Raw genomic sequence first — 17,392 nt, forward strand, 5'->3', positions numbered from 1 at the left:
TGAGGAAAAATGTAGCTTCCTGAACCCCTTGTAATTATTCACTTCAACATGTAGACCGCGCTTCGCATAAATCTTCTGTTCCGCTGAATTTACGATTTAATTGTAATATATTGTTTGGTATCCAATTCCTAAATAATGTTAAAGAGTCTTAGTTTACAATATGGAGTAATATAATTTTGTTCATTCCTGAAATCATTGTAAATAAATAGAAATTCTAACACGCAGTGTAGATAAGCTTTTACGTTTATGATTTTACCAAAAAATATTGAATGAAAATCACACTGACATCGACTGACATTACTAAACAAATAAATATTATAGTTTAAGTGCTTTGAATATGTAAGTGCGGAATTCATGGGCATGCTCTGATTATAACTATAATTTTTTTTAGGGAGATGAAACCTCTACTTTTTATTTTAAAATATTTTAGTGGGTTCGATTCCTGAGTGTAGTAAGAATTTATGAAAATCTTTGAATGTAGTTATCTTTTTAGGAATATTTTCTTTGATTAGGATTTTCTGTCCATGGTAAAATATGAAGAGTACGTACTTTCCCTTCATACTTACTCTATATTGATCCAACATATCCCCTATATATATATAGTAGATATAGTGATCAGAAAATACATCTTTTATATGCATCCTACTAATATTATAAATGCGAAAGTTCGTAAGGATGTGTGTGTCTTTGTTGCTCTTTCACGCAAAAACTACTGAACCGATTGCAATGAAATTTGGTACGTAGACAGCTGGACAACTGGAATAACATATAGGCAACTTTTTATCCCGATATTCCTACGGGATACGGACTTAGGCGGGTAAAACCGCGGGGCGCAGCTAGTAAAATATAAAGTATTCAAAAATCTAAGATCTTAATTTGTACAGTAATTGATATCGCAAAATCGCTCTTAACTCAAAAGCGATAAAATATAAATTGATCCAAAATTGTAAAGCATTTATTAACTGTTTTGTATACTATAACTTTTGTTTAATGTTTGATACAGTAAAAACAGAATTACACGCTTACTTATGATGGGTTTAAAATTAATTTTTACGATTCATTCGTAACCAACTTAATACTGGTAATTTGGCATCACTTCAACGTCGGTTTAACGCGTGTTTTGACATAAATGCGTTGAGTTTAATTAACTTTTGACTTATTGTTGAAGTAATTAGGAATTATGGCTTTTAAAACACTCTGGAGGTGTAATGAAGATACCGCATAAGTTTGCTGCGTCATTGAACGATAATGCAATTTATGTCCCTTGGTTTATATATGATATGATTACATGTTTGAAATGTTGTTGTTGTTTATCTTTGAATAGGTTTTGTAACAATTTCAAAAAATGCATTCAACAGTTATTTTGAAAAGTAAAAAAAAAAGTGTAATACACTATTAAGTTAGAAGTTAGAAGTTAACAATTATTCTTAATGCAATATTAATAGTTTATCATCGATTTTTACCTATTCTAAGATTTTTATAATTATAAACAACGTAGCGTGTAAATGTTTTCAAAATTTTTCATGGTTCTTGGGATGTTCTAGAATAGGATTTTTTATAATGATAACGTGATCTGACCAGCCAGTATACACATACCATTTTTATCCAAGGTTGTATATTAAAAAAAAGAAAAGATATGAAAACTATTTCGAATGCATATCATAAGAAGCGAGGATTGTATCTATGGTATTAACTATTAAATATCTGCCAATGGTGTCGCGGTCATTTTGTTTATGATGTTAAGGGTTTATGGCAGTCTATAAATAAAGCTCGTTTATGTTCTCGACACTTGTAATAAGGAAATTATCGAAATTGACATTTCATTCGCTTTCACTTGTTATGACACTTTCTTTACAATTTCAGATAAAATGGTTATAATTTGATTATTAACAGTACTGTCAGATTAAACTTAACCTATCGAGTAGACGGTAATAATAATAAATATTTTTAATTGTGGGGCTAGACTAAATTTAAATCAGTGGACAGGACCACCTGTGGGCTGTGGTCACTGTGGTCACTCTGGGCTGTGGTCACTGTGGTCAACCGTTTTAAATTTGAGTACCAGTTTTCAAACACAAAAAAAAAAAATTATCAAAATTGGTCATCCATTCCAAAGTTTTTAAGTAACAAAAACAATAAACTAGTGTCCATTTGATAACCTCCTTTTTTAAGTCGGTTGATAGCACAATATATTCAGAGCGCTTCCGTATTATTGTAAAGTTTAGTTCGCAAGGATTTTCTCTAGAAATAAACCTTAAGACTTTCCTTTGAACACTATCCTGTACTAGGAAATTATTTTAATATGTAATGTCAATATTATCTGAATCCAGTTAAACGTAACACCGTTCATGCTTTCTTCGAACTTAGTTTTTCGCAAAGATTAATAAATTTTAGTTACAGATGCGTTACGAATACAATATTCTTCAATGCATAAAGATTGGGTTCTGCCTTGTTTCTAAAAAGGAATGTCTGCTATTTTTGTGAAGTACTTGCCCTATAAATGCTTAATTATATAACCATAATTGAATGGTTTTTATACTTGACAATTTAAAGGTAGCTAAATCTAGTACGTAGTATAACTTTCATTGTACGGGGTTGTAGGGCCCGTACAGAGTATTTTGAAATGATTTGTAAATAAAAGAATTAAGTACAATAATCCGTTTATTGTCTTAATTCTATATGGTTTGGTTGATGGTTGTGAGTACGCGCGATTTGTATGGTGATCGAATGCGAACTGAATGTAATACTAAACTTTCGCTTGTCGGCGTAAATTGCTGTACGAACACCGTACATTCATTAATACTTAAAGATTCCTATTGCGCCTTTCTGTGAATTAGTGATATTTTTTTATGTCATAGCGGGCAACTGAGCTGGTGGTTCGACTGATGGTAAATTATTATGCCAGAGTATAAATAATGAGTGCATACTTCTAGATAATAACGATAAGTTTAAATGATGTTTTCATAAATCGTTTTGATGCGGTTAATCAAAAAAATTATATAAACATTAAGAAATAAGGGACTCAACGGAGTCAATTGTTTGATTTCGATTTTTTAAACAAAATCTAAATCGCGTTTCATATCGCATATTAATATTACAGTCAGTTCCACCACTTGCTTATAGAGTCACTGATAACCTGTAACAGACAGATAGGCTTAGCAGAATACAAAAATTGTCAAACGGATTATGAAACTTTAAGACGGAAGATATTTTGTTGCCATATCTCCACGTTAGTCTATGGTAAAATACCCGCAGACACGCCGGATCCATCCATATATCAATCGGACGCAATCCACCGACATTTATTTACACCACGTATTTACAGCGCTATTTTAGGAGTTAATCTGTACACGTTTTTGGATGTTGTTAACAGATACGAGAGGTGTTTTTACACGGCTTCTATCTGCCAATATTGGGTTCAATTTTAAGGAAGGGAGTTATTAAGGTGATGGTTCCTTGTGATTCTAACGCCTTGCATTAGTACGAGAAATATGAGACAAGGTATTACAGTATATAGGTAGGTATAAGGTAAGTACTATAGTTACTGGGTTGTTGAGATGTCATTGAGTCAATATTATTATAAATAATGATCAATATTCCATTTTTATTCCATACATGATTATGTACTCCTACGGATAAAATGATGTCCTTAAATTAAACAATACGAATTGATTCTATATTTATATATGAAGAGAACTTTGAAATCTAGTAAATTAGGGTGATAATTGTTGATTTATGCCTTATTATTTTTCTTTAAGTATTCTTAATTAGTGATTCCTGATTCCACTAAGGATGGATTCTGCCAGTGTCAAGTTTTGACCAGATGATCAGACACTTTTATTGTAGTTTTAGTCTTTTAAGTGTTAAGTATATCTACTCTGTGCTAAGGAAAAATCACGAATAACATTTTTTTTGTTTTTAATTCATTTATGATTTGACCTTTTCTCACGGGTTTGTATGACCTAACAAAGTGCACATAACATTTAGAGTGGGTAAGCACCTTATCTTATCGTGCAATATTTAGCCTGAATTATTCCTCCAGCCCACGTGGAATCTGCTTAACTTAAACAAACTGCAATACACTGATGGTTAACCGAATTCAGCTACAATTCTATTTTTACCAAGCCCCTTTATTTTACGATATTTACTTTTCCCATTAAATGCTGCGAAATATGCAGTCGTGTACCAGGCTGTCAGAGAAAGTCAAGAGATCAAAAGAAGCCCAAGTATTAAGTCCGCAGTTCCTTGTTTATGTTTTGCAATGTGTTCACGGAATTGTGTGAGTGTGGAATTTGTTTGTGTGTTAGGTCAATCTTTGTTATGCTTGCGTGTAATATTTGCAATGTAGGATAAAGCTTTGGTTGATTTATTATAGTTATATGGGGCACTGGTGGTCAGATGAGGTGAAATATTTTAATGTGAGGCGAGGCTTCTTTCAGCAATGCTTTTTTTGATTCAATGAATGCTGATTATAACGTGGTGGCTCTTGTTTATCTTTGGAGTAATACGTATATTATATCGTACTAAACAAACCCAGCGTTTTTAGTATTGGCATTTATTTTTTTACTGGCTTTCCGTACAAGTAATCAAAGTAATAGATAAATAGTCCGAGGTTTCTCCCGCTTAGTGGATATCCGAGATCAAATCTGTACTATATAACTCTATGTCCTTCTTTGGGTCTAAAATAATATCTGGAGTAAATTTCAACCAAATTGGTTCAGAGGTTAAGGCACAGACAGCAGTCAGAGTTACTTTCGCATTTATAATATTATTAGAGAAGTAGGGACCTACCAATAATGTAAAAAAATAAGTTTAAATTTAAACAACAAAGATATCCCACCGTAAACATAACTGAAATGCTATTTCAGCTAATGAAAGCGACGCAGATGAAGCTATTACAACTGTAATCATCGATATTGCCATGGATTTAGAAACTCATATCGAGCCATTGTTTACATTTTCTATTTTTAACGTTTCTATCCACACACGGACAAACATAGCCACCATTAAATCAAACATTGAGACATGAGAGGATCGAGATCAAATTGATTAAGAGTTTGTAGTCAATAGTAATTATGACTCAATGTTACAGACCATTTTGAACCTAAATACCTGGAGATAGGACCGCTTGATACGGTAACCGCGAGGTGCGAATTACTATTTCATAATATTTGTATTTCAAATACCGGTAAGCTTTCATAGTTGATTCGTACTTATATTTATTAAGTAACTAAATTAATAAAAGGTAATTTTAGCGTTTGGCTTAAAAGGATTGCGAGCAAGTAAATTAAAAAGTTACTATTTTAGAAATGACCATATAAAACCTTGAATTTTACTTATTTAATTTTAATGCGTTTGTCAAGTTCGTCTGTCTGATTCAAAATATGTTTTTTCTTTTGGTTTAAGCTTGTTACTTATTAGTTATTGTAATGTATGCTTTAAAATTGCCAAAATAATAAAAAAACACAAACGCACGATTGACGTCTTCATAACTTCTGTTTATGCATGTATGTAATTCTTAAAGTCAAAGTTGAAACCGCAAAAATTTTATTTTCAACATGCCATATTTTCAAAAATGTGATGTGAATAAATAATAATGTAAGGCAGGTTTTTAAGACGTAAAGATTTATTATTTATATGGAAATGTGTTCATCATCATCATCAGCCCATATATGTTCCCGCTGCTGGGAAATAGCCCTTCTATTCAGGCCATAGTTTACGCAAAGTTCAGATTATAACCAACGGGATGAAAAAATTGGCAGATGTCACATGTCGTCGATTTTGTGTCTTAGACATGCCGGTTCCCTCACCATATTTTGCTTCAATTGCTTTTGTGAAGGACACATTGTGAAATGTGGATAAGTCAATTTATTAAACGCTCCCAGGTGGCTATTCAAAAAGTCAGTCTTGCTCCACAGAAGAAGCGAATAACTTCTTTTCCATTCAATGTATACTTCTAAAAATCATATCACAAGTCATTAGAATAAAAGGCACAGTAGTACTTAGTACGATATTATTACAGCTGCTATATTTACATTAAACACTAGCGATCTAACGATAAGCGTAAGTAGTGCGCTTAATTTCGCTACCACGAATTTGTTTGCTGGGATTTTGCTGTACGCACTGCGCTTGGTTATAGTTGATAAAGTGAACAATAGCAACGATGTTTTACCCTTCTGTGTTTTAATTATAAAGGCAAGTGACACACACAGGCCCATATCCTTATCCTTCCCCTTCTCAGTCCTTTCCTTTATTCTCGCCCATCCTTTCTTAATCCCCTCCCAATTTAAAGTAGGCAATCCATTTGTAGAGGCGTAAGGTCTGTAATCGACTTTATGCATCTACAAATGTTCATGGGCAGTGGTAGCGCTTACCATCAGGCGTCCCACCAGCTCCATTGCCGACAATGACATAAAAAAAAAGTTAGGTCAAACATCCGTTGTTCTATGATGGTACCCTTCATTATAGGCTCATCATATCTCTAGCATACAATTAGGTTATACGCACCCGAAAATTAAACAAAATACTTGATGTTTGGAAAATTCTGAATAGGTCGTTTAACAGTGTGTGAAAAGCTTTATCGAAGAAAACAGTGTGTAAAGTTATAAACGGCATATCAAATTACTTACAATAATTGATTAAAATGACTCACTCAACGGAGTAATTTTGGGTCAATTTAAAGTGGTCTAACTTTGACACGGTCTAAAATTTATCGTAGTCCAATTAAGTTGGGAATAGGTATCAATACTCGTGGCTAGTGCCTTGAGGGATACATGACTTTTACCTGAGTTATTACTTGTCTACATGTTGATTTACTAAGTACCTTTAATTAATGATATATCCTGATATTTGTTAGTCTGCTTTATCTAACAATAGCATTGTAGATTTTTGTAAAGTGTTATATGTAAATAATGGAACTTAATATTTGTTAAATAAAAATTCGAGATGAAGCCTATTTTCCTCCATCGAATTATTATTGAAAATGTATACACATTTAGTTAATACATGCGAATATATATGGGCTCTTGAGTAAAAGGATCCTCTAAATTAGGTAATTGGTTCAAACACATTAGCGCAGTCTGAAAACCATAACGTCTTATCTGGGAGCTGTCAAATTGGGTGGGCGAAATGTTCTACTTTCAAATAAACCGCCATATTTATTTGACATCCCGTTGACACATGTCAGACTTTGCAATATTGGCGGGATTAAGAGCCTTGTTTATTAACAGATGATAAAATTGTATAAAATGTTACCAGTTTAGAATAGTAATCAAAAATAATCCGCTGAAATATGGATTATAAATATGAATATAAATATTAACTAGAACATTTATTAGGTTTGTAGCGTTTGGAAATTGTAGTATTGAAATAATTGTTTTGTTTAGTTTACAAAGTTCATATTGAAATTCTGTAAAACTTTATTTACAAGATTAAAAAAATGTCTATTAAAGCTATCAAAATTTGTAATTTGTGAGCAAATATTGTTTCATTAGTTTCAGCACTATAACAAGGCTTATACATTTCTGTTAAACCGATTATAAGTTCTAGAATAGGTGTTTTGCTTGGCAACTATAAGGATACCAATCCTTCCTTTCAAGATATCCCTTCGAATTTGCTTTCAACTTGACAATAAATCTCAATATTCTTGAGTGGAACAGGAAATATCCATTTTACCGTCGATTTGCGTCGTAATCGATACAGAATCGATATAGAATCGTAATTCGCACTCGATACACGTTTGAACGATTTGCGAAAGCTATTTAATTCGCTCCATCCCGTTGTAAAGTAACTGGAATGACAAATGGGAAAGGAAAGAGTACATTTAAAGAGTGCTTTGTATGAATGCCACCCTTTAAATGAGTCAATAATGTGATTGTTGAAAATGAAGTCTACGCGCGTGTGCCGTGACAAAGTTAAACGTGTAAATGAATGAGTAGAGGATTTCAAATAGAACTTTACGTCAAAAGAAATAGAGTTGAGAATTAATGTCGTAGTGACGTGAATGGGCGCTTTATGTGTGTATTAGAGAAGGTGGCGCCACTGTGCTATAGATTGCGCGACACGGACATCGATTGAAGTGTTATGGAATGCACAATGTGTGAGTAAAAACTAGTGTACTGCATTATCGTTTCTTAAATAAGTTTGTGGTAATGCATTTCCTATATAGTAAATGTACTTTCTAATTCGTACTCATGAAAATATTAATTGAGAAACAATAGTATCTAGCAGAGTAATTTTTTTTTATTTTTTCCTGGACAAAATTTATTAATTATCAAGGGACTTTCTTAAAAACCTTATCCTGATTTGAATACAAAGCATACTCATTTAATTTAAAAAATATGTTAATAAAACACGTTTACAAAAAAAAAACATAAAACGTCGGAAGGGGTTTGCATGGTAAAAAGCGACACCATTTTTAAATATTTTGTGATTTTCTAATTACGTCTTATTTACTGGAATTATTGTTTCTACATAAAAAAAAGTGTTGGCAAAGTACAACGAGAAAAAAAAATTGGATCCATCTTCAAAACAAAATAGACCAGCTTAAGCTTTATCCACATAAAGTGCAAATTTACGCATTTTTCACTTTTCAAGCATATTACCATCAATTAAACTTTTTTTCGCGCCAATACAATCTCACCGGAAGTCAGCAATAAAGATGTTTATCGGTCCATCGAGCCGTGACATTTGTCCAGACGAGTTTAAATGCTGAATATAGACCCAACTATGTTGGTGCTAATTATATATTATTTATCAACCATTCATCTAATGGACTGATGGATTTAAATTTATTGGCATATTTTTAGGTGGCTTCAAAGTTAAATGTTAAGGGTAAATGTATTTCAGCCCATGTATCTCTTAGCGGGTAGTTTACAATACAAGTAAGCCTTTATTTACATAAATGCTTTTGCCCGCGGATTCGCCCGCGTTAAATTCGAAGTAGTTTAATAGATGTTATTTTACATATTACTTTTTTCCTCTTGAATCATTTCATCTATTAAAAAAAAAAACATCCAAATCCGTTGTGTTGTTTTAGAGATCTCAACATACATACATATATAGGACAAACGCGGGAAGCAACTTGCTTTATACTATCTATATTTTGTTGAATGATTACAAGACATAGGCCAGTATCTCTCATTTGAATATGGAATAAAAATATAATACTCTATGGCCGTGCGTGCGTCACATGATCGACACATCTACGAAACACAAAAATATGGCGCGCTTTTTGTGATTTTTTTTACAAAAAATGGCAGTTGCGGTTTTAAAATCAGTCACTAAAAAAAAGCTAATGCGTGCTTGTAAAGAAAGCAATGTGTTATACACTACGGTTTCCTGCAGCAAAACGCGAGCTTTTAATCTCAATACGTGCTAAGCCTATAATACGTACGGAATACGACATCTTTTTCCATATTAATCATATCACATATATAGTAAAGACGTAAGATTGCACATATTTTGTCTTATAAAATTTTGTTCCTCTATGTAAACACATTATTTTGAAGACAATGAAAACAAGCATAAGGACGTAAGTCTCTGACACGGTGGTCCACTATACGTTGCATACCTGTCGCGGGCCCCGACGCCGTCTAGACGACGGTACACTTTATTGCAAACGCGTGCATTTACATACAAATATTTATTATTTTTATACATATTTATTAGCGCTCGATCGATTTATTTGTCAGTGACGAGAATGTGGATTAATTATTTATCGCAATCGTGTCACGATCTTATTTATCCGGCGAGCGCTTTTTGCATTTGGAATGTTTGAGGTTACCTACGAGATTATTAGATTGCATTTTAACAGTTTCCTACTAAAAATTTTAGCATATACATTGTAATTTCGACTTTCTGTTTAGTGATTTTGCATTTTTATGCAATTGTAACAATGAGTTTTTTCTATTTAAATTCTATAATAGTTCCACTGTTTTATATTCACATTTTATCTGTTTCAGGACCCTCCAAGCTGAAATGAAAGAAAGAATATTGAGTAAGTAGTTTTTAGGATACTAAGAGAAGTGAAAAGAGGGCAAAGGTCAATATAATTAATAAATACGAGTACATTTTAAGTGTGAAAAAACATAACGCCCTAGTTTAGTAGACCTTGTGATAGTGTGTGAATTTTATATGTGTAACTAGCTGCGCCCCGTGGTTTCACCCGTAATCACGTTTAGTCCTTATCCCGTAGGAATATCGGAATAAATAGTTTGCCTATATGTTATTCCAGTTGTCCAGCTGTACCAAATTTCATCGCAATCGGTTCAGCAGTTTTTGCGTGAAAGAGCAACAAACACACACACATCCTTACAAACTTTCGCATTTATAATATTAGTAGGATAAGTAGGATTATTATAAGGGAAAATAGGCTGTAGTTATTTACATAAGGGATTTTAATTAATGACTCACTTTCCATTGGAGGCGTATTTAATTTAGTTTCAATTGCGCTTTGTGTCAAAGCGTAACAAAGAATCCAAAAGAATGATATTTCTTTATTTCTTTTAGCATACTGCTGTGTTTCGTTCGGTGAGTGGGGGAGCCGGAGGCCAATATCCCTTTCCTCACCCTTCCCATGTCTTTCCTACATTCCTCTAATCAATCCCTCCCTAGTCCCTTTCCAATTTTAGATCGGCAATCCATTTGTAGAGACGTAAGGTCTGCAAATGACCTTACGCCTCTCCAAATGTTCATGGGCGGTGGTATGGCTTACCCATTGCCGACGGTGATATATATAAAAAAAAAGTTCTATGAAACTCATGACACTAAAACAATCGATGACTTCTGGCATTCAATAACGAAGCTATGCCCTAAATTATTCTATTTCAACGTCAGCACTGGAGTAAGGTGTGACGTAAGCGAGAAAAACTTAAGATTTACAACGCAATAAATCTAGGTAAGTAATGTTTTGGTAAATATTTGACGGAGTTTAAATGGATAACAGATTGAACTGTCTCTCGGATGGCTTCACATAAATTACGCCTTTCTTATTAAGTCACGTCGCAGAATTAGATATCGGGTGAAACAGTCATTAACTAATAAATAATGGAAACGATACATCGATATGTTATGGTCATAAAATCGATTCGATGTAAATAATATGCGACTTACCTAGCTGCGCTCTGCGGTTTCACTCACGTAAGTCCGTATCCCGTAGGAATATCGGGATAAAAAGTTGCCTATATGTTATTCCAGTTGTCCAGCTGTCTACGTACCAAATTTCATTGCAATCGGTTCAGTAGTTTTTGCGTGAAAGAGTAGCAAATACATACACATCCTTACAAACTTTTGGTTTTATAATATTAGTAGGATTAGTAGGATAGTAGAATTAGTAGAATAGGATATTAAAAAATTTATTTGTACGATTCTTGCCGAATCACACAAAAATACCACCTTCGTTTTAACAACTGCAATTTTTATCAAATCTTACGGATTCCTGTCCCATGCATATGAGAGGATATTGCTAATATCAACTATGTTGGAGCAAGAGGAATGGATTTCATAGATATTGATTTCTACAAACACAAAACAACGAAATGTCTTCCTCGAACTGTTACAAATAGTCGAAGTATTTGGGTAATGTTTAACAACATTTTTGGTTGATCCTAATCAGTATCCTAGATTTTGTTGAGCAGCGAAAATTAAAAATTTATTTTTATATAATACTAGCTGCATCCGGCAAACGCTGTTCTGCCTTACTCTTATCATTTAGGGGTATGACAAATAGATGTTGGCCGATTCTCATAGATACCGGATAAGCACAAAAAATATCATCAAAATCGGTCAAGCCGTTTCGGAGGAGTATGGCAACGAAAACTGTGACACGAGAATTTTATATATTAGATTACTTGTAACCTGTGGCGTCACTCGCGTGTTACGTAGGCAGTGCTTATTCTGCTATCACGGTACAATATCTCATACAGATTTGATAAGCTGTTTTGAGGTTAAAGAATAAGCTAAGTTTTTTTTTATGTCACCGTCGGCAATGGAACTGGTGGGTCGCCTGATGGTAAGCGCTACCACCGCCCTTTGAACATTTGGAGAGGCGTACGGTCGTTTGCAGACCTTACGTCTCTACAAATGGATTGCCGACTTAAAATTTGAAAGGGATTAGGAAAGGATTGATAAGAGGAAGTAGAAAAGGCATGGGAAGGGTAAGGAAAGGGATATGGGCCACCGGCTGCCCCACTCACCGAACGAAACACAGCAGTATGCTATATCACGCCGGTCTTCTCTGGGGGTGTGGTACTTCCCCGGTGCGAGCTGGCCCAATTCGTGCCGAAGCGTGCTCGACTACCACAAAAAAAGTAAGTAACCAAGTAAGTAATCCATCCATACTTACAAACTTTCGCGTTTTTCCTATGATATACATATAATATAAATGATCATTTATCGATGTTTCCAATGCTAATATTGAAGTGGATAGTGAGTTAAACGGCAGTTTTTAATAAGAATTAACATTCCGCGCCAGGCTTTGTGTCGGATCAGAAGTAAGTTACAACTATGGCCGTGGTCCCATTTGTAGGGTGACTGTGCTTTTTGAAATACGTGTACTTTGGTTCATGATAGAAATTAATGAATTAATGGTATATTAAGGGAATGTCCAGTCGATTATTAATTACTTTATTTTGCTATTTAAGTATATAATATAAAGGTATAGTCTGTGTATTTGTATATAATTAATAGCAAAATATATAAAAAACATTAGTATTAATGGCGTTTAAAATTAAAAGGACACATTATATTAAACATTCTATAAACTGAAGTACAGAGCTGCATATATAATTGTCATAGTCATAGACCGTATTTATCGCATACCTGCTTTCTCAGAACTTAAACTATATGCTTATCAAAGTTCATCCAAATCGATTCAGTGATTTAGGCGTGAAGAAGAGATGGACAAACAGAGTTACTTTCGCATTAATAATATTATATTCGGTACATATATATCTTTACTAGATTCGCTAATGACGTGCAAAATTCTACAAACATGTGTACAGACAATTTTGTAAAGGAAAGTAGATTAGAATATCTCGAATACGTTACCAATTAGTGGGACAAGGACAGATTGTGTCACAATTTGCAAAAGTGGGTATTTAGTTAATATAATATTCTTATATAATCAAACTATCTTTGATTCAATGCAACTTAACGTATTATAATATGCTTAGAAATTGTCGTAACGTTTTCAAGAAAGGTGGTCGTTTTTGTACTGTACTCAAATAATAATTGTGGTGGTTTTTTTAGCTTCTTAGGAAACATTTATAAAAAAAAAAAAAAAAAAATATACGTATAAATTTTTCCCCAAAAATCATATATCATAGCCACCCTCCAAACACCAAAAGCATTCTTCAAACATTCGTTAACTTTACGAGATATTTGCCGCACGCCACACAGACATGATCGAGATTTTTCATCAAACATAATACGAAAGTCGAGCATTTCTATCCAAACTACTATCAATCTTATTGCTAATAGCATAGAGTTCAAAATCCAAGTCAAGTTACTAAGAATTGTGTCAAAGGATCAATATCGTTACGGTGTCCACAATTTGATGGTGTTGACGGACTTAATGACAATGGTTTTATTTTCGGTATAATTAGCCGCTGTTTTAAGATTCTTTTGTTTATATTGAGGAAGCGGGTTCGATGACCGAAAATGGCATAGGTTTTATATTCATTGCGTTTGTGGGTCATATTTTTACCTTTTTCTAGGATAAGATGTACACAACTCTCCAAGTGTCACTACATAGTTTAAAACAAAGTCGCCTTCTCTGTCCCTATGTCCCTATGAATGCTTAAATCTTTAAAACTACGCCACGGATTTTGATGAGGTTTTTTTTAATAGATAGAGTGATTCAAGATGAAGGTTTATATGTAAAACATGTATTAATCTAATTCAAATTTTAACGCATGCGAAACCGCGGGCAAAAGCTAGTATTATTGTATAATGCCTATGCCACATGTGTTTATAACTAATTTTTCAGACGTACAATTCACCAATGGGAAAAGTGAGATGGTGTTAGAATAAAAATGACTTTATTTACAGACAAAATAAAGTATAAAATCGTAAAAAATATCTATATTACCATGACGAGGGGCCGATTAAGACTAATTATTTAGTCTACAAGTACCAGGCGAATTATTTATAGAAGAAATGTTTTAGAATTTTTCAATACATTTTACTTAGAAACGATCCTTTGCCATAATCGTCTTGCTAATTTAGTAGTCGGCACTAACGGTATTCGTTTTAGAAGATATTATTAAGATAATATGTTATCTCGCATGTTTATCGCTACGTGGGCGGTTGTTTGCCAATTTCGGTTATAATTTTTAATTTAAATTTTGATTTTGCGATAGAATATAGGGATCAAACGTTCTAAATTTGTTGATCGACGATTAACGAGACCTAAGTTATCTTTAAGAAAAAAGGAATCTTGATATCCGGTCGGAGCCGGGAGTAGCGGCTAGTATTATATAATTAAATAAAATGAATCACTGACATATACGTGTGGGTATTGCACATAGCCTAAGAACGACTGCACCAAATTATACTTTTATTGGCATTATTCGTCTTTTTTATTGTTTTGAAGATGTTTTTAAAGAAGAACAACAATTGAGTCGAAAAATTCAACGCAGGCAGACTCGTGGATAGTGCTATATATTTTAATATGTCTTTTAATTACGTACGTAAAATAGTTCTGACTTGAAAATAAAGCATGTGCAATTTAATTTTTACTTTTGTGCCATTCAAATGCGAAACGAGAAATTTTTAAAGAAAAGATACAATTATAAAGCGTTTGTAAATATTTATTTCATAATGTACTGAACCGTTGTATTTTAATTCTTTACAACAAAACGTTCTATATATCTTAAAATATTTAAATCAGAATGCAACTAATTTTATAAAATATGTTTATTGATATATCGCGTGATGATAGAAGTCATTTAAAATAAGCTATTAAAAGACTCCTTTTGAAGTTTGTATTTACAAACTATGTATTATAATTATAGTATATCTAATATTTCTCTATTTGCGGTATTATAACTGATTATGTAATGTAAATATTTTGGGTAGGAGTGGTCTATAAGCGACGTTTCCAAAAATAACGTCTACTTATAAACATCCATTTATTGCGTAAGTAAAGGCAAATGTGCTTGAATGCTAAAGCATATGCGAACAAAATTAAAATTCACTCATTGATTTTTACTATTTCTTTATCATTATATTTTTTGATTGATTTTATTTACGGCTGATTTTATTTGTATTTAAATTAATTATTATGTGTTATCAATATGATGTTTCATTTCAGCGTTTTGCTATCGAAATTGAATTTGAAACTGATTTCGATACTTTATACCGAGTACTTTATTGATTAAACTTTAGCAATACTAACAATTATAATATACTTTCTTCGCCTTTGATAATTAACTATATCTTAGAATAAGAATAAAAACTGTTAAGTTAACTATTTCGTCAAACACCGCGTATTTGACGGTCGGTAAATCCTCTCCGTGCTTTAACATACTAAATGTATCAAATTAAAAATAACTATGTACTTTTGTATAGCGTTGCAACAGGGAGTGCTTTTTAATCTTTTTACAGAACCGTAGGCTTTGGCCCTAGCCCACCGCATAAATGACATTATAATAACGTAAATTGTCAGTATAAACTTTTATTTGACATTTAAATAAAATAGTAATGGAGTGAGCGAACAGGTGCACTGTCGAATTCCTGCATAATGAGAGCTTTATCTGATACATATATTTGCATTTTGGGCCGAATTTAAACGAATGGATGTAATGCCATTTGATACATTGCTTAGTTTATTCGAAACACTGAATACACTCAAACTCAAACATTTATTCATTCAACTAGACTTCCTATAGAAGCACTTTTGAATCGTCATATTACACAGTTATAACATTTACCACCGGTTCGGAAGGCAGTTTATACAGAGAAGAGCCGGCAAGAAACTCTGTAGTTGCTCTTTTAAAATAATAATAATAAACAAGAGTAAAATTGTTATTGATATGAAATCAATAGGTAACCATTATTTCCCTTCCCCCATCAATCTCAACATGATACACATGCTCATAGAAAGCATTTTGCGTCGGTTCGAGGTATAAATGATTCAGGGTTTCACAATTTAATTTTTTAATACATAAATCGATTAGAGGGAGACTTTTTTGTAATTATCATCCAGGAATTTTCTTGATCATCACTACATAGTATAAAACAAGTTTGTCCCTATGTCCCTATGTCCCTATGTATGTTGAAATCTTTAAAACTACGCATCGCATTTTGGTAGGGTTTAATAGATATAGTGATCAAGATGAAGATTTATGTGTATAATAACATACATTAAACTACTCCAATTTTAACGAGTGCGAAGCCGCGGGAAATAGCTAATATTATATAAATTATAATATAGTTAAAAACTATTACATCCCATAAATTAATCTAAAAATCTTTATTAAATATTTGTCAAATTTTTATAATCCCAATTCACAAGGTCAAAAAAGCATATATTTTGCAGCGTAGTAAAGTCCATATCTCAAAGCAGTTGAATCTCACACAACACATATTTAGTTCCGATCCCATCCAAATAATAAACGCCAAAATAAACCAACAAAATTCCCTGAACGTTTAACAAACAACCTCCGATCGTTACACACTCATAAATTCGAAATTATCGATCCCAATTGAGATATCACAATTTTAGGCAATAAAACTTCATATAACAACGTCAACTTTATGTCTATCGTAACTAAGATCATTTTCTCGTAGCAATTATGCAAATTGCTCATCAAATCCTTTATTATTTGCCGATCAGCCGTAACAAAGTTGAATTCAACTCTTTTCTTTTAATGTTACGTCCCAAATTGGTTTGCTATTGTTATTTAATATTTTGTTAGGGCTGTTATAATTGGCTATTAAACGTACAACTAGAATACCTTTAAAAAGACGACGTAATAAAATGAGAGCAAGTGCTGCTTCTTCGATATCCATTGTCACACTGAACGCTGATCGCTGCGTAGATTTAGCAACTCGGCTATGAAAGTTGCTCACAGATTGCCATAAAATTGCGGCAAACGTAAACGTTATAGCAACTAACAACTTTTTACAAGAAACTTTTAAAATGTTGATAGTTTCCTCAACTTAAGTTGCTCCATGTGCAAAGCACTTAAGTTGACAAAAAATCATTATAATGTATTAAAATTGACAATGTTTAGTGTAGAACAGTTTTGATAATTAAAAATTTCCTTTGTTGCTTGTACTTTGTATGTGATTAGAGGAAATTCCCAAATCACAGTTAAATACCTAGTCTTGCCATAAATATTGTAATAAAGAAAAAAGAAAATTGTTAACTGCAAATAACATTTATTAC

The 17,392-nt window shown here is 32.8% G+C and overlaps 1 protein-coding gene across 1 annotated transcript in view; it reads left to right on the forward strand.

Moving 5' to 3' along the window:
- Positions 1-17,392, forward strand: part of LOC119839756 — a 162,950-nt gene that overhangs the window by 25,674 nt on the left and 119,884 nt on the right. Inside the window, exon 2 of the mRNA XM_038366195.1 lies at positions 9,963-9,997. The gene's annotated coding sequence lies outside the window, so the exon portion shown is untranslated. The remainder of the gene's footprint in view (positions 1-9,962; positions 9,998-17,392) is intronic.

This window comes from Zerene cesonia, chromosome 4, assembly GCF_012273895.1.
Source record: "Zerene cesonia ecotype Mississippi chromosome 4, Zerene_cesonia_1.1, whole genome shotgun sequence".
NCBI lineage: Eukaryota > Metazoa > Arthropoda > Insecta > Lepidoptera > Pieridae > Zerene > Zerene cesonia.